Below are 19,130 nucleotides of genomic sequence, written 5' to 3'. Positions count from 1 at the left end.
CAGGAGCAGCCAAAGTTTAAGGGGGCATGTCGGAGGCGTAGCAAAGGTGGGACTGGGGCATGGTTAACACACGGGCACCCTAGGCCGATAATGGAAAAAAGAAGGGCGGCCCTCACGAGCATTTGGCCAACTTTACTTGGTCCATTTATTTTCAAGACCAAGCCTCAAACAGGTGTCTGAACTGACCAGATGACCACCGGAGGGAATCGGGGATGACCTCACCGTACTCCCCCAGTGGTCACCAACCCCCTCCCACCCTAAAAAAAAATTAAAAACATTTATTTCCAGCCTCTATGCCAGTCTCAAATGTCATACCCAGTTCCATGACAGCAGCATGCAGGTCTCTGGATCAGTTTTAGTGGGTGCAGTGCACTTCAGGTAGGCGGACCCAGGCCCATCCCTCCCTACCTGTTACACTTGTGGTGGTAAATGGGAGCTCTCCAAAACCCACCTGACACCCACTGTACCCACATGTAGGTGCCCCCCTTCACCCATAAGGGCTATGGTAGTGGTGTACAGTTGTGGGGAGTGGGTTTTGTGGGAATTGGGGGGCTCAGCACCCAAGGAAAGAGAGCTATGTACCTGGGAGCAATTAATGAAGTCCACTGCAGTGCTCCCGGTTGGTGTCCTGGCATGTGAGGGGGACCAGTGCACTACAAATGCTGGCTCCTCCCATGACCAAATGGCTTGGATTTGGTCGGTTTTGAGATGGCCGCCTTTAGTTTCCATTATCGATGAAAACCAATGCCGGCCATCTCTAAGGGCGGCCATCTTTAAGGGCGGTCATCTCTAAGGTCGACCCAAATGTTGAGATTTGGCCGTCCCTGACCATATTATCGAAACAAAAGATGACCGTGCATCTTGTTCAATAATACGGTTGGCTCCCCCCCCCCCTTCCCGGGGCCATCCCGGGAGATGGGTGCCCCCGTTCGATTATGCCCCTCTACGTGCCTTAGTAAAAGAGCCTCCTAGTCACTTGTTAACTATAGACCTGTTACCTCCATTCCTTTATTTTGTAAACTTATGGAGGGAGTGATGGCCTCTCAGTTTATGGATTATTTGGACCAACATAACCTATTGTATCTTTCTCAATCAGGGTTTAGGTCAAACTATAGCACCGAGACAGTTATTGGTTCACTTTTTGATAGTATTTGAAGACTTCCATCTGAAGGTATAAAAGCTCTGGTGCTACAGTTTGATCTTTCTAGCACATTTGATCTGGTAGATCATGACGTTCTTTTGCAGATACTGGATAATATAGGAGTAACTAGTGATGTTTACAAGTGGTTTTCAGGTTTTTTTTGAAAGATCACTCTTATAGAGTTAAGATTCATGGTAATCTCTCAGATAAATTAAATAATACAAGTGGTGTACCACAGGGTTCCTCACTTTCTCCTATACTCTTCAAGATTCATATGTATTCATTGGGCTATGCTTTGGAGAAGTTAGGTGTTTATTTGTGCTATTATGTGGATGATATAACGATTATGATTCCCATTACTTCTATGGTTTCATCTCACTTGGATTTACTCCATAACATTTTAACACCTTAAAATTATGGATGAAAAAACATAAACTTAAACTAAATACAGAAAAAAAGAAAACTTCTGTTAGTCCGTCACTCTAAGGATGTAAACGAAACCAGTGTGATGATAAATCAGTGCATCATTTTTCCTCTTTTATAAGGATATTAGAGATCCTTTTGGATAATAAGCTTAGTTTAGATTCCCATTTAACAAATTTATTCAAAGATCGCTTTTTCTGATGCACAATTTATTGTAATATAATCTATTTCTGAGCCCCTAAACAATTGATGAAGAAACTTCAATCCATTCAAAATGTGGCATCGTGGCTCATTTATTCATTGAAAAAAATATGATAGCATTTCTCAATATTATAGAAAGCTTCATTGGCTTCCTGTGCATGCTAGGATTTGTTTTAAAAAGTTTTTTGTTGTTTTATTTATAAGATATTATATGGTTCAGCTCCAGCTTACTTTTTGAATCACTTGTCTTTTTACAAAAAACTAGAATCACTAGAGCATCGGCTCTATTTACTTTTCCATCTATAAATTTTTTTTTTATTTTATTTATTGAATTTTTCATTTTAATTTCAACATATCACTTGAAATTAGAAAAGATGATTTTAAGTCTATAAAATATTTTAAAAGAACTAACATTAGATATTCTTTTTTCTTATCAGGCAGCTCATCTGGATATGTATGTTCAGAGTCTATTACGTTCAATGTCTAATTACAGTCAGTTTCAGAAGCACGTGAAAACTTAAGACCCCTTTTACAAAGCTGCGGCAAAAGGGGGCCTGCGCTGGCATCAGTGTATGTTTTTCACGCACACTCAGGCCCCCTTTTACCGCAGCGGGTAAAAGGGAAGTCTCTCTTTCCTGCAGGAAATGGCCATGTGGCAAGTAAAGCACTTACCGTTCAGCCATTTCGGGGGGGGGGGGGAGGGGGAAGCCCTTACCACCACCCACTGAGCTGGCGGTAAGGGCTCCCACACTAACCCAGCAGTAACCAGGCAGTGCACAGCACTGCCTGATTGCCACCGGGTACACTCTGGTGCTATAAAAATAAATATATTTTTGTAACACTGGATATGATGGCACGCTAGGGGTGGGTGTTGGAAGCCAGAGGAGCTAAGAAAACACCTAAACGTAAAAAAGAGTTCTGGGATGTGTGGGAACCGTATATTCAGTCACTGTCAGGAAGAGCTCGCAGTTTAATTCTGAACTCCATGTCATTATAATGGGATAGGAAGGGAGGGAGAGGGAGGGAGGGGGGTTTACCGGGGGGGGGGGAATAAGTTGGGAAGGTTCGGTGCTAGAGGAGGAATGTATTACTAACAATATGCAGGAGACTGATCTGCTAATGGATACTTATTAACTGGATATACTTGAAAGCTGTGTTATTGTTTACTTGAAACAACGCAGAGTGTATTTAAAAATTTTGAAAATATTGAACAACATACGTTCATGTTTGAATTAATGTATACATGTTCATGTGTTCAATAAAAATTATTTACCTTAAAAACATGTATCTGCCACTTTGTGCCACTTTTTGGATGTTTTTCTGTTTTGAAAATGAGCCCCATAATCAGCTACAAAAACATATTTGTTCATATATCATCATAAGATTGACTAGTTATTAAAAAACTGTTATTTAATATCCTATAACTTCATACCAGAGCCTACTGAAGGCTGAGAAACCTGATAAATAATTGAGTATTAGTCAACAAAGGCCTAACTGAAAAACTGAGTTTTCAAGCTTTGTCTAACCTTGAAAGAGCTACATTACAACCTCAGTTTCTTAGGAAGGATGTTCCACATAGTGCAAGAAATAAGTCCTGAGCTCTAATATTAGCCAATCTATAGTCATTAATAAATGGAATACATGAATATGAATTTGTCCTTTGAATAAAGCAGCACCCTTCTTAACTTCTCATTTTAATAACTTGGGTCTAAGCTGTGTATGGCCTTACTCTGGGATTCTATATATTCTGCCAAGATTTCCACTTGGAAATCGAAGCGTATTCCATAACAATATGCAAAATTTAATTAGTTAACAAGCTAATCAGTGCTCATAATTGGATGTTAGCAACCAATTATCAGCATAATTTGCATTAATTAGAATTTATGCAGACTACTTACTAAGCATATTCTGTAATGTAGTGTGTGTAAATATAAGTTGCATAGTTGAAAAGTAGGTGTGGTTATGGGCATAGAATGGGTGGGTCATGTGTGTTGTTTTAAATATAACCTGATCCACGCCTAATTTAGGCATTGGGATTTACACCGGTGCTTAGCATATTCTATAAAACAAGCAGAAAATTAGGTTTATTCTATAAAGTAGACCTAAATTAAAGCACATTTTATAGAATATGCTTTGATTTCCACATGGAAATCTCTGTGTGATATATAGAATCTAGTCCTTAATGATAAAACAGCAATCTAAAATGAACTATATTCAAATGTAGAAACCAGTCTAATTCAAACAAAGAGGATGAGACATGGGGCCCGATATTCAGTTGACGATGGTTAGCGGGGTTTTTTGTCTGTTACTGGCTGTATGCTTTTAACTCCTAACCCCTATTCATTTGTAACAGGACCCTTGTATGTTTTATCTTTCCCACCTTATTAATTCCCTTATCTCTTATTTGTCCTGTTTGTCTATCTTGATTAGATTGTAAGCTCTTTCGAGCAGTGACTGTCTCTTCATGTTCAAGTGTACAGCGTTGAATATGTCTAGTAGCGCTATAGAAATGATTAGTAGTAGTAGTAGTAGTAGTATTCAATGCAGTGCCATGTCCAACTGAAACTTATGTGGTTAACTACAATATTCAGCACTTAACTGCACAATGTGTACTACATAAAGACAGTCCTATTCATGTGGTCACCTTATGTGGTTAAGTGCTGAATATCGTCCCTTACCACATAAGTCCTGACTCCACTCGGCACTCCCACAAAATAGCTGGTTTTGTGTTTGGCCCCATGATCTTTAATAATTTGTATTTGTGGTATTTTGAATCATTTTAAAAGAATGCATATGTTTAAACGAGAGAGATGCACGCAGTTTCTCATTTAAACGTTATAATACATGTACTGTTACTTTAAGCTGAGAACTGGTCAAGAAAAGCTTGATTAGATGAACCATGTGAAGTCCAAACTGCTTGTAATTGGTAATTGTTGAAATATACTGGCGTAATACAAGTGATGAGCCAGGAATCATCTCTATACATTTAACCTGGTATTTGAAAAGAGGGTTGATTCTATCTCCAGAAATGCCAAGGTTTGAAGGATAGAATACTAACTATCCACTCACTCTGCACCTTGACTAGATGAGTGCACACCCTGTAATTTAGGAAAACAAAAGATTGAGGGAGACAATGTTCTCACAGAAAAGTGAGCATCAACCATAAGAAAGTGAGTCAAATGCAAGGAGGATTCCAAAGGAACTTTATTGTAGTAGTCATATGAAAAGACCCGTCTAGAGCAAAGTCTCAAGATTCGCAATTACAGACATGTGTCTTGAGATACACTTACGGCATTAGAAGAGTTGTCCAAATATTGAAAAATCATTGGAGAATAATTCAAGCTCATCCGGCTTTTCGCGATCACCAGTTTGCGCATAGCCTATTCTAGAGGACAAAACCTTCGGGATATAATGCAGCCCAGGTTAATCGATAGGAACATTACCACAAATGCTGGTCACAAGGAATGTGGCAACTGTATCTATTGCCTGAATATGATCACTACGGACATGTTTATTAATCCTAATGATCATAAAAAATATAAGTTGAAATACAACACTGACTGCAACAGCACTCATGTAGTCTATGTCCTAATGTGCACCTGCCCAAAATTGTATGTGGGGAAGACCACACATGCACTTAAACAGCAACTCAGTGATCATTAGTTCAACATCATCCACCAGCGTAAGGACGCCCCCCCTAGTAACACACTGCATGGAAATATCTCATACTTTCTCAGATTTTAAGTGCATCGCTATAGACCATGTAGTCAGATCGATAAGGGGAGGGGATCGGGATCGAGCTTTAATCCAAACAGAACAACGTTGGAGTTTTAGGTTGAACACCCTAGCCCCCCCAGGTTTGAATAATCACATAGAGTAGAAAGTGTTTCTATAACAAGGTAGGTTGTTCCTTTAAGAAAGTAGTTTCCTTCAAATGATGAGTCCCTTTAAGAGACAGGTCCCTTCTGATTGGAAGGATTAGATAGCGTCTGTTTAAAAACAGGCACCATTTTGATTGCTAGGAGTCCCGCAGTAGGAACAAGCTGGACTCACGAAGGTAGACTCTTCTCTAGCAGAACTCTTTACAGCATAACCTCCTCGGTCCTCTCTCTGAAATGTTATTTTGGCACATTTATTTCAGGGCAGACTCAGTAGCCGAGGGCACAGCTCCTGAAGAGGCACTCGAGAAACAGGGGCTCTCTGTCGAGCGTACCCAATCGATTAAGCTACAGCCCAGATAAGTGCAAAAAATTTCCATTTGTAAATCAGTTATGTCAAAACAGCATTATATTGATTAAGTGGAGGTTTTCAGACTTATGAGGAGCCTGCACCATATCATACCACAGCAGAAAACTGTCTGCAAAGGATATTAAGCAGTCTGTGAATACAAACAGGGAGTGAATGCAGAGCATCTGAAGTCTTTCCTCCATTAAGAAGAAAATTGAGAGAATTAAACTTGAATGTATTTTCATTAGCGAGCTCCATATGTGATCTTTATCTTTGCAATTCATCGCCATGCATCCAAATTTCAAGAGGAGAGGGGAAGGGAAGAGAAGAGGAAATGGGACTTGATATACTGCCTTTCTGTGGTTTTTGCAACTAAATGATAAGTATTGGTAGTAGCAGTAGTACATTCAAAGCAGTTATAGTGTATACAGATATTTATTTGTACCTTGGGCAATAGAGGGTTAAGTGACTTGCCCAGGGTCACAAGGAACTGTAGTTGGAATCAAACCCAGTTCCCCAGGATCAACGTCCACTGCACTAACCACTAGAATACTCTTCCACTCAGGGGCATTTTAAAGGTGGGATTAGGGTTTGCCTAACACTTGGACGTTTACAGCCGTAATGGAACAAAACCAAACATCTAGGGCAAAGACTTTGTCCAGACCTGATTTTCTAAGAAATAAGTCACAGATAAATGACCAGATAACCGCTGGAGGGATTCAGGGATGACCCCTTTACTCCCCTAGTCATCACTGACCCCCCCTCCCACCCCAAAACATGTGAATAAAACAGTACTCACCTGCCTCTATGACAGCCTTAGATGATATAGCCAGGTCCATTAGAGCTGGAGTAGTCTAGTGTTGGATGAAGTTCACTGTAGACAGGTGGACCCAGGCATCCTCCTATCTGTTACACTTGTGATGGAAACTGTGAGCCCCCCAAAACTCACTAAAATCTTACTATATCCACATATAGGTGCCCCCTTCAACCATAGAGGCTATTGTAGTGGTGCACAGTTGAGGGTTTGTGAGTTTTGGGTGGGTTTTGCAGGGTTCAGCAGACAAGATAAGGGACCAATATTGAGATATGTATCCGGGAACATTTATATGAAGTCCACAGCAATGTCCCTTAGGGTGCCCCATTGCTGTCTTGGGATTTCTGAGGGATCAGTCTGCTAAAAATGCTGGCCTCTCCTACATCCCGTTGGCTTGATTTTGTGCATTTTATTTTTCAAAAAAATGGCATAAAAAGATAAACGCACAAAGCACAAAACCTTGTTCAGAATGGTATTTTCAAAAAAATATATAGATGCTACTATTTGGAATACTTCTTATAACGCACTGCTGCAAAATAGAAGGCGTTATACAAAGTGTTTGTCAAGGTTTTTGTGATTTCAATCAGTTGATTATCTAATGCTCCACCAATCGATATAGTATCGAACATCCATTGATTGACCCCTGAAGAAGGCTGATATAGCCGAAACACGGACCGTGTTGGGTTCTAATAAAGGTTATTCTGGAGCATCTTACCCTTGTGTGTGGTGACTGATCTCTTGACATTTGGTCCTCTCCACTCCATTTTTTTGTTGTTGTGTACTACTTGGAATACTGCCAGGTACTTTTGACCTGGATTGGCCATTGTTGGAAGCAGGATACTGGGCTAGATGGACCATTGCTGTAACCCAGTATGGCTATTCTTATGTTCTTATAATCTAGAAATGGGAACGATGAGTGAAGTGATCTAATTTGCAGAGGACTAAAAGTTGTTAAATCACATGCAGACTATGAAAAATTGCAGTATGATCTCAGGAAATTAGAAGATTGAGCATCCAAATGGCAGATGAAATTTAACGTAGAGAAATACAAAATGATGCACATTGAGGAAAATAATCCAAATCATAATTACCTGATGTTAGGTTCCTCCTTAGGAGTCAGCACCCAAGAAAAAGATCTAGGTGCCATCATGGATAATATAATGAAATCTTATGCCCAGTGTGTGAAGGTGGCCAAAAAAAGTAAACAGAATGATGGCTAAGGGGGGATATGATAGAGGTTTACAGAATCCTGAGAGTTGTAGAACGGGTAAATGTGAATCGATTTTTTTTTTTAATAGACTAGGGGACACTCAATGAAGTTACATGGTAATACTTTTAAAACAAATAGGAGGAAATATTTTTTCACTCAGTGAATAGTTAAGGTCTGGAACTCTTTACCAGAGGATGTGGTAACAACAGTTAGTGTATCTGAATTTTAAAAAGGTGAAATGGGGAAAACCACCGCTGTCCCTGGGATTGGTAGCATGGAATGTTGCTACTGTTTGGGTTTCTGTCAGGTACTTGTGACTTGAATTGGCCACTGTTGGAAGCAGGATACTGAGCTAGATGGACCATTAGTCTGTCCCAGTATGCCTATTCTTATGCTCTTATGCTTTTATCTCCTTAGGTGAATCTCTTCATATAGGTTTATAAATCCCAATAAATAAAATAAATGTATTGTCTTTTTACTGATCAACATTACCTCAGTTTTGATGGATTAAGATCCATTTTCAGATAGCATTCAGCAAATTATTAACAGCTATTACTAAAACTGCCAGGTTCTCTACTAATGGACCGTGAATTTATAAATGATATTCATAAACTTGGATTTGAAAAGCCAAATCCATGAATAATCCCCAGCACAGGATATATATAGATATTAAACACGGTGGGAACAGAATAGCAACCTGCAGCACTCCACAGTCTCAATGACTAGGGTCTTCACATTGTCATTTCCATTCTTTAAGCTTAGAATTGCCTGAAATAAGTGGGTGAAAGCACTAACATAGTAACATAGTAGATGACGGCAGAAAAAGACCTGCAAGGTCCATCCAGTCTGCCCAAGACAAACTCATATGTGTATACCTTACCTTGAATTTGTACCTGTCCTTTTCAGGGCACAGACCATATAAGTCTGCCCAGCAGTATTTCCCGCCTCCCAACCACCAGTCCCGCCTCCCATCACCGGCTCTGGTACAGACCGTATAAGTCTGCCCTCCCCTATCCTCGCCTCCCAACCACCACCCCCTCTTCCTCCCAACTGCTCCGCCACCATAGGCGTAGACTGGGGGGAGGGGCGAGGGGGGGCAATGCCCCCCCAAACGACGAGGACGTGGACTGGCGCTAGAATGAAAAAAAAAAAAACAAGCAGGCACGCGCTCGTCTCCATCCGCTTCGCTGCTTCCCTGCCCTCTCTGTCTGCGTCCCGCCTTCCTCTGATGTCATTTCCTTTCGGGCGGGACGCAGACAGAGAGGGCAGGGAAGCAGCGAAGCGGACGGAGACGAGCGCGTCTATCTACCCCCTCTCTTCCTACCCTCCGGCGCAGGCAGCACCAATCTTCTCTAAGCCTTTCTTGTTCCTGGCAGCGGTAGCGACGTACACGCTGCCTTCAGCTCTGCCCCGAAGCCTTCTCTTCAAGTTCCTGTTCCCGCATAGGTGGGAACAGGAACTTGAAGAGAAGGCTTCTGGGGCAGACCGAAGGCAGCGTGTATACGTCGCTACTGCTGCCAGGAGCACAGAAAGGTTGAAGAAGACTGCTGCCTGCACCGGAGGGAGGGAGGAAGAGAGGGGGTAAACGGAGTCACGATCCTGGACCTCGCGGGGGGGGGGGCAGCAGAGGGAAGATGAATGGGACTGGGAGGGTGGGAAGCAGAGTGAAGGAGCAGATGGATGGGACTGGGAGGGTGGGAAGCAGTGGGAAGGAGCAGGAGATGGATGGGACTGGGAGGGGTGGGAAGCAGAGGGAAGGAGCAGGAGATGGATGGGACTGGGAGGGTGGGAAGCAGAGTGAAGGAGCAGGAGATGGATGGGACTGGGAGGGTGGGAAGCAGTGTGAAGGAGCAGGAGATGGATGGGACTGGGAGGGGTGGGAAGCAGAGGGCAGGAGATGGATGGGACTGGGAGGGTGGGAAGCAGTGGAAGGAGCAGGAGATGGATGGGACTGGGAGGGGTGGGAAGCAGAGGAAAGGAGCAGGAGATGGATGGGACTGGGAGGGTGGGAAGCAGTGGGAAGGAGCAGGAGATGGATGGGACTGGGAGGGGTGGGAAGCAGAGGGAAGGAGCAGGAGATGGATGGGACTGGGAGGGTGGGAAGCAGTGGGAAGGAGCAGGAGATGGATGGGACTGGGAGGGGTGGGAAGCAGAGGGAAGGAGCAAGAGATGGATGGGACTGGGAGGGGTGGGTGGGGAGCAGAGGGAAGGACCAGGAATTGGATGGGACTGGGGGGGTGGGAAGCAGAGTGAAGGAGCAGGAGATGGATGGGACTGGGAGGTGGGAAGCAGTGGGAAGGAGCAGGAGATGGATGGGACTGGGAGGGGTGGGAAGCAGAGGGAAGGAGCAAGAGATGGATGGGACTGGGAGGGGTGGGTGGGGAGCAGAGGGAAGGACCAGGAATTGGATGGGACTGGGAGGGTGGGAAGCAGAGTGAAGGAGCAGGAGATGGATGGGACTGGGAGGGTGGGAAGCAGTGGGAAGGAGCAGGAGATGGATGGGACTGGGAGGGGTGGGAAGCAGAGGGAAGGAGCAAGAGATGGATGGGACTGGGAGGGGTGGGGAGCAGCGGGAAGGAGCAAGAGATGGATGGGACTGCGAGGGGTGGGGAGCAGAGGGATGGACCAGGAGATGGATGGGATTGGGAGAGGTCAGGCACAGCAGAGGGAAGGAGCAGAAGATGGATGGGACAGAGGGATGGTGAGCAGAGGGAAGGAACAGAAGATGGATGGGACTGGGAGGGGTGGGGAGCAGAGGGAAGGAGCAAGAGATGGATGGGACTGGGAGGGTGGGGAGCAGAGGGAAGCCTACTGGAAAGAAGACACTGCATAAAACAGAAGACACTGGGATCAAAGCGAATAGAAAAACTACATGATCAGACAACAAAGGTAAATAAAAGTTATTTTATTCATAATTTATTAATTGAAATGTGTCAGCTTTTTGAAATGTGCATCTGTGATATTTTGCCTGTAAATTTCATTTCCTTCCTCCATATTAGCATATTCATTTGCATATGTATATATGCAAATGATATGCTAATATGCTCCGCCCATTTTTTTGCCCCCCCCCCCCAAATGAAACAGTCAAACTACGCCTATGTCCGCCACCCAATTTCAGCTAAGCTTCTGAGGATCCATTCCTTCTGCACAGGATTCCTCTATGCATATCCCACGCATGTTTGAACTCCGTTACCGTTTTCATCTCCACCACCTCCCACGGGAGGGCATTCCAAGCGTCCACCACCCTCTCCGTGAAAAAATACTTCCTGATATCTTTCCTGAGTCTGCCCCCCTTCAATCTCATTTCATGTCCTCTCGTTCTACCGCCTTCCCATCTCCAGAAAAGATTCGTTTGCGGATTAATACCTTTCAAATATTTGAACGTCTGTATCATATCACCCCTGTTCCTCCTTTCCTCCAGGGTGTACATGTTCAGGTCAGCAAGCCTCTCTTCATACGTCTTGGAACGTAAATCCCATACCATCCTCGTAGCTTTTCTTTGCACCGCTTCCATTTTTTAACATCCTTCGCAAGATACGGCCTCCAAAACTGAACACAATACTCCAGGTGGGGCCTCACCAACGTCTTATACAGGGGCATTAAAACCTCCTTTCTTCTGCTGGTCACTCCTCTCTCTATACAGCCTAGCAATCTTCTAGCTACTGCCACTGCCTTGTCGCACTGTTTCGTCGCCTTCAGGTCCTCAGATACTAACATTCCAAGATCCCTCTCCCCATCCGTGCCTATCAGACTCTCCCCGCCTAACACATACGTCTCCCTTGGATTTCTACTCCCTAAGTGCATCACTTTGCATTTCTTCGCATTGAATTTTAATTGCCAAACGTTAGACCATTCTTCTAGCTTCTTCAGATCTTTTTTCATGTTTTCCACACCCTCCAGGGTGTCCACTCTGTTGGAAATCTTGGTGTCATCCGCAAAAAGGCAAACTTTACCTTGTAACCCTTCGGCAATGTCACTAAGGTATACTGCTGCAATGTATAGGCATATGTTAGGTCTACAAGGTTAATGAAGAGGCACTCCCTTTACATCATACATAATGGTTAATAAAAGCAGTATCTGTACAGCAGTGGCGTAGCCACAGGTGGGCCTGAGTGGGCCGGGGCCCACCCACATAGGGCTCAGGCCCACCCAACAGTAGTATACGTTTAGCGGTAGCTGGTGGGGATCCCAGTCTCTGCCAGCTGAAGACTTCCCCCTGATGGCAACGAAAATGCTGCAATCCACGATACTGGCACCTACACATGCTGAGTTTTCAGCGCATGTCTGCTGCAGACTGCCAAGGTGGAGAGAACCATTTTTCCACCAGCTGAGATATTTTTTTGGTGCGGTGGTGCCCACCCAATTCTGGCCTAGGCCCACCCAAAATCTGCTGTCTGGCTACGCCCCTGCTGTACAGGAACCCATCTGAAACCCAGATTGGCTTGGCTCTAGCACAATGGTTCTCAAACCTGTCCAAGGGGACCACTAGCCAGTAGGGTTTAAAGGATATTCCTAATGAATATGCATGTGAGAGATTTGCATACTGATAAATCCCTGTGCCTAAATTAGGCACAGATCAGGCGTATTCTTTAACAGTGCCCTTAAAAGTTTAGAATACTCATGCCCCTCCCATGGCCCTGTCCACTTTCAGGTCTATGCAATATAATTTGCACGTGCATCTTTATAGAATACGCCTAGCAAGATGTACGCATATATTCTAATTGTTGCCAGTTAACTCCGATAATTCTTAGTGCCCAATTATCAGTGTTAATTGGTTCATTATTCAATTAAATTATGTTCAGAGACTGGGCATGCAACCCAACTTTCTGCGCACAATTTTGAGCACTGTATATAGAATCCGGGGGATAACGGAAGTGACAGGCATGCAGATCTGTCTTATGCAAATTCATTAAGGACATCCTGAAACTCCAACTGGCTGGTGGTGCCTCAGGACAAGTTTGAGAACCATTGTTCTAGACAATTATGGAGATCACTAAAATCTTTTTGTTGTTTCAACTGTGCTCTTTCAATGAATTTGGCCAGAAATGTTAAAATAGCTATGATGATCTGTATTTTAATTACAGAAAGACACGTGTATTTCATTCATGCACTACACATAGCTCTTTATCAGGATAGGGAAAAAAAACTGAAACACAACTTCTCTCTGGACTGGTTTATATATGCTGGTGATATCTGAAATATAATCGAAGAAAAGTAATACAGGCTATACTATATTTTGCTGTGGACTGAAAAATTCATTTTCTGCAAGATAAGACCTGAAGAAATGTTTTATAGAACAATTTTGCCTCTGAAATCAACTAGGAAAAAAATTCTTTACATCGGATTTGCAAAGTTTTCAATAGCGTATTTGGAACCTCGAGTGCTTTGAGAGTACTTACTGAGCAAGTTTTAAACTTTAAGGTATTGAATCACACTATTCTCTTGCATGATTAACATAAAAAGAGAATATCATGTTGACTAAATATATATGAATAGCAACTTTTCTTGAAACTAGGCAACCAGTTGCCATGAATGTCTAGACACTAATGCTCTATGCTAGAAAACCTTGCAAAGACGCCTTTACTCTTGAAAATGTCATCACTACCTATCCATCAACTTTGGCAAAGTTGTGAAACTTCATTTCACCGGAGGTCTTGACATTACATTTCTCACTATTTGTTCTGCTTGTCAGCATTTTACACCACTAATGGACAGGTGCACAAGTCAGAAATCCCATTTTTTTTCTCTTAATGGAGCCGTTTTTCACATTCAATCATCTGCTCATATCTAGCATATTACAGCAGCAGGTATATAGTGACATAGAGGTAATAGGGTCTGCTTGGTTTGATTGAAGAATGGCATTGACTGTTTTTGCTCTCATTGTTTGATTTTTGCTCAGTCAAAACCTGAGTCTGCTGCCTTGCAAAAATAATTATTTGCACCATATCTGAGTTTAGAGTTCACTGCTGAAGGTGCCTAATGCATCATGGTACCTTAAGCAGGACGTTAGATTATGGGGTAAAATGTACTGAAATCCAGGAGGTGGTACCTCTATATTGCTTGGTAACTGCCTGCCTGCAAAGCGGCTATCATATGGATGCAGTTCTGTGCAAACTGTGCTGCATATCTGATGGTTTTTAGATTAAAAATATTTACACTAACATGATCAGTGCTTTTTTATTTACATTTCCATCTGAAGTCTTCACGAAAGGTTTACAGAGCATGAGAATTGCAAAAGGTAAAAACAAATAAAAGAGAAAGAAAGAGGAAAATAAATGAATATTCCTGATGAAAGCATTTACAACTATATACTATTTCACTATAATACAGGAAAGAAATTCTTTGTGACTGGCTTACAGTCCAAAGGAAAGATAGCTCAACTAAACAAAGGGATGAAGGCAGGTTTCAAATTTGAATGTGAGCCAGCACTAACAATTTTTCTTATATTTATTGGGACTAAATTTAACCTTCCAGAAAATGAAATCAAACTTTGCTAAAAACTCTAGTGCATGTGAATTGTAACCAACTTTGAAACAGAAAGGATGTGAAGGGGCATTCTGGATATGATGTCTAAATCCGATTTACAGCATTTTGTCCAAAACTTTTATAAAGCCAGATATGCTAACCACTGTAACCACGGCCTCCAGCAATAAGTTCCATGGCTAAACTTTTAGTTGAGTAAAAAAAATATTTCCCCCTATTCGTTTTAGAAGTATTACCAATTAACTTCATTGAGTTTCTTAGTCTTTGTATTTTTGAAAGAGTACAAAATCGATTCTGTTTTACTCATTCTCACCACTCAGGATTTTGCAGATCTCTATCATATCCCCCCTCAGCTGTCTCCTTTCCAAGCTGAAGAGTCTTAGAGGGGCATTTTTGATATGACGTCTAAGTTAGTGTCACGGTTGTGACCGTGTCTCTGCGTTCTGACTCACCTGTTTCCAGTGATCTGGCTCTGTGGCTTCTCTGGGCTGCCTTGTCCCTGCATTGATGCATCTGCTGCCTTGTGTGCCTGCAATCAAAGCCTCACTCTGATGTGCCTGCAATCCAAGCCTCACTATAGTTTATTCAAGCCTCATTCCAAGTTATGATATCATCAGCAAATCCTTTATTAAGCACCTGGGAACTCTCATGCTTTGCCTTTGCAAGAGGTCTCTCTTAATCTGTCTTTGTGTTCCCTGTTTAGATCTAATCCCTGCTTGACTTTGATCCTGCATGTTTTGTTTCCAGCCTGGCTTTGTTCCTGTGAGTCTTGCTCCTGAAGGTCTGTTCTGTGTTTCTATAAGTCTTGTACTTCAATGCTTTGTTTCTGTGAGTTTTGCTTTTGAACCTTGTTCCTGAAAGCCCGGCTCTAGAGCCACACCCTGCCCTTGGTGTCCGTATCTGTTTGACTCTACCCTTGGCTCCTGCTTTTAGTCTAGCCCTGCTTTTGACTCTTGTTACAGTTAAGCTCTGTGTTTGAGCCAACCTCTGTGTTCCTGCTTTCTGTATGTCTTGTTCTGTTTCCTGTGTGTGTGGTTCTTGTTTGTACCTGTATGGACTACCTTTTAGTTAGCTTTGGTTTAAAGCTCTGCTTGTACTGTTTCTGGGTGAGTGTAGTTCTTGTCTGTTTATTCTGAGAGTCTGTAGAAGCCAGCATTGTACCTGATTATTTCACTGCTGTGCAGCGGTGTCTGCTGCCTCTCAGTCTGCCTTGCCTTTCCCTTACCAGCTGTGGGTGTTGGTAAGCACATTGCTTCTTTGTTTGTTTGTCTTCACTGTAGCCTGATTTTAACCCTTTGTGTGCTGTGTTTGTGACCTGGCTCTTTTGAGCACTTTCCCTTTGCTGACTTGTGTGTTAGAAGCAGCTTTTCCCTTAGCCTGCTGTGTTTGTTTTCTGACTCTTGTGAGCTCTGTTTCTGCGAAGTTCTGTTCCTGCTGTGTGTTTGAGCCAGGTTCTGCTCCTGCTCTGTATTTGAGCTAGTTCTGTTCCTGTCCCAGTTGCCAAGCCTGTTCCAGAATCCTGTCCCAGTTGCCAAGCCTGTTCCAGAATCCTGTCCCAGTTGCCAAGCCAGTTCCGGAATCCTGTTCCAGCTGCCAAGCCAGATCCGGAATCCTGTTTCAGCCACCAAGCCAAGTCTGTTCTGGAATCTTGTTCCTGCCTTGTTTATAGTCTTGCTTCCATTATTCTTGTTGCCTCACTCCTGCCCTGTTTTGCCTGTCTGGTTGTGCCTTGCTCTGTCTTGTCTCATTCAGTCAAATCCTGTCTGGATCCAGTCCTTGCCTTGTCCTTGTCTTAGTAACATAGTGAATGACGGCAGATAAAGACCTGTACGGTCCATCCAGTCTGCCCAACAAGATAAACTCATTTACATGGTCTTGCCCTTTTCTGGACCCAGTTTTAATCTAGTTCTGTCTTGCCTTGTCATGTCTGGGTTCCAGTTCTGGACCTTTTGCCTTGTTTTCCTTGCCTCTTCTGGATCCGATACTTGTTTTGTCCATTGTGTTTAGTTACCTCTCTCCTGCCTTGTTGAGTCTCCTAGTTTATTCTTGTCCAGTCTGTTCCGACTCCTGCCTGTGCCAGCTCAGGTGACTGGTCTGCCAAAGCTCCGGCTTTGGTCCAAGGGCTCACTATTCCTGACAGTTGTGACAGTCAGTCATTGGATGTTGTGTGTTAAACATCCCAAATTTGAATAGCAAATATAACCATTTGTGAAAAAAGAAATACTATTTCGAACAAAGTTTTCCTCCCTATTTACTAAGCCATGCTAGTGGCTGCCAGTTCGCTAATGCCAACACCGCACATTTAATTTGAATAGGGGTGGGGCACAGTGAGGGAGGGCCTGAGGGGAGGCAATTTGCCACCTTCGCATGGAGGTGAGGCACTGCCAATTTGAATGCAGGGGGGTCTGGTCACGGTGGTGGATGGAGGGGGGCTATCGACGGAGCTGAGGGCAGGCAGGTGAGACCAGAGACTGCAGCGCCGGAGGCCTGAGAGCAGGAGAAGGAGAGATGTGATGTGCCTCCCTTGTGGGCCTGGGGAATTTTGCCCCCCCTGCCCCCGTCTCTCTGCAGCCCTGCTCCAACCCAACCACCCAGTTTCAGATTGCTTTTTGCAATGCTTTCCCTCCTGAATCAACCCCCTTTCCCTTGATATTAAATAAAATCTTGCCTGGTAGTCTAGTGGCTCCCTCCCTTCTCCCCACTTCCAACATAGTCCCTAATGTCTCAACCTGTTTTAACTTGAAAAAACATCCCTGATTTATAGTGACACCTACTCTGACCCTGTTCCTTATATGACACAGGTGCAATGCCCACTCACTTCTGCCTCCTGCACAATTATCTTCAAAATGGTAGTACCCTACTCTGCATAGTGCATATCTTATAAGGTAGATTGGCCTCACACCAGTGCATCTCAGGATACACCAAGTGGGGCAAGGTGCCACCATTTTGAAGATTAAAGCACCAGAGGCAGAAGAGTGGGCATCGTTCTTGCCTCATTTAAGGTATGGGGTCGGGGGTGGGGTCTGGGCAAGTGGTCACAGGCTGGATGTAGGTGCAACTAGACACCAGGGAGACATTTTCAGTTAGATCAGTGGAAGGAGAGGGGTTGGGTGCTACTAGATACCAAGGACTTTTTTTGGAAGTGGGAGGGAGGAATGGAGAGGCCCACTAGACTACCAGGAGATTTTTGGAAATGAGTGGAAGGCAGGGGGCCACCCGATGACTGGTGCATTTAAAAAGGAGTCAGGTTGGGCTACATTGGGCAGGAGGGGAGGAAGATTAAGGCTGATGGCCACCAGCTATTTGTTTTTGGTAATGTCACCGTTCCTGTCAGTACCTGAGACAATTGCTGTTCAGGCACTGACAGGAAGGGTGAATTTTCACAATGAGCTGTGGATTACCTGCCATGATTTTAGTATGGTAATAAGTTGCATGTTTATTGCTTATAGCATGCCATGGTAATTTTGCAGTAGAACCATGCGCTGAACCAGCTCTAGTGTAAGACTTTCAGCATCAGCCTAAGTTTGAACATGAGGCAGTGGAGGGTTAAGTGTGTTGCCCAAGGACACAAGAATCAGTAGCAGGATTTGAACCTAGTAAACAAAATTTCATGATTATCCCTGTGGAATGTTGCTATAATATCAAACAACAAAATTAAACAAACATTACCAGCTCCCATTCCTTTATAATCCTCATCAAGGAAGGACACAAGTATAGTTTCCACTCCATAAGTATATATAAGTACATAAGTAATGCCACACTGGGAAAAGACCAAGGGTCTATCGAGCCCAGCATCCTGTGCACGACAGCGGCCAATCCAGGCCAAGGGCAGATTTAGTAGCGGTTTATGGACTTGTCCTTTAGGAAACCGTCTAACCCCTTTTTAAACTCTGCCAAGCTAACCGCCTTCACCACGTTCTCCAGCAACGAATTCCAGAGTTTAATTATGAGTTGGGTGAAGGAAAAGTTTCTCCTATTTGTTTTAAATTTACTACACTGTAGTTTCATCACATGCCCCCTAGTCCTAGTATTTTTGGAAAGCGTGAACAGATGCTTCACATCCACCTGTTCCACTCCACTCGTTATTTTATATACCTCTATCATGTCTCCCCTCAGCCGTCTCTTCTCCACCCTACTGCATTCGGGAGCATCTGGTACAATTTCCTAGAGGCTAAAACAGTGAGTATTCTGGATTAAGATTATTCACATTTTAACAGTTTTAGCTGTCTAAAGTTACAACTCTGGGTTGGAAGTGAATTGATCTCTCCTCAGTGCACAATAAGAGCCAGAACAGAGATTTAAGAACCTCCTTTTAAATTTAACCATGAAGCAAGACACATGAGGTTGTTTTATTTTACAGCAACAAGGAATCCGGAGGAGTGTAGTAGCATTATTTTTATCGCACAACATTTTAATGAGCACATCGGGTCCCTGCACCTCGAATATTGTGTTCAATTCTGGTCACCGCATCTCAAAAAAGATATAGTGGAATTAGAAAAGGTGCAGAGAAGGGCGACAAAAATGATAAAGGGGATTGGATGATTTCCCTATGAGGAAAGGCTAAAGCGGCTAGGGCTCTTCAGCTTGGAGAAAAGGTGGCTGAGGGGAGATATGATAGATGTCTATAAAAT

This window comes from Microcaecilia unicolor, chromosome 3 (genome assembly GCF_901765095.1).
Source record: "Microcaecilia unicolor chromosome 3, aMicUni1.1, whole genome shotgun sequence".
Taxonomy (NCBI): Eukaryota; Metazoa; Chordata; class Amphibia; order Gymnophiona; family Siphonopidae; genus Microcaecilia; species Microcaecilia unicolor.
Note: the sequence above shows the minus strand (reverse complement) of the source record.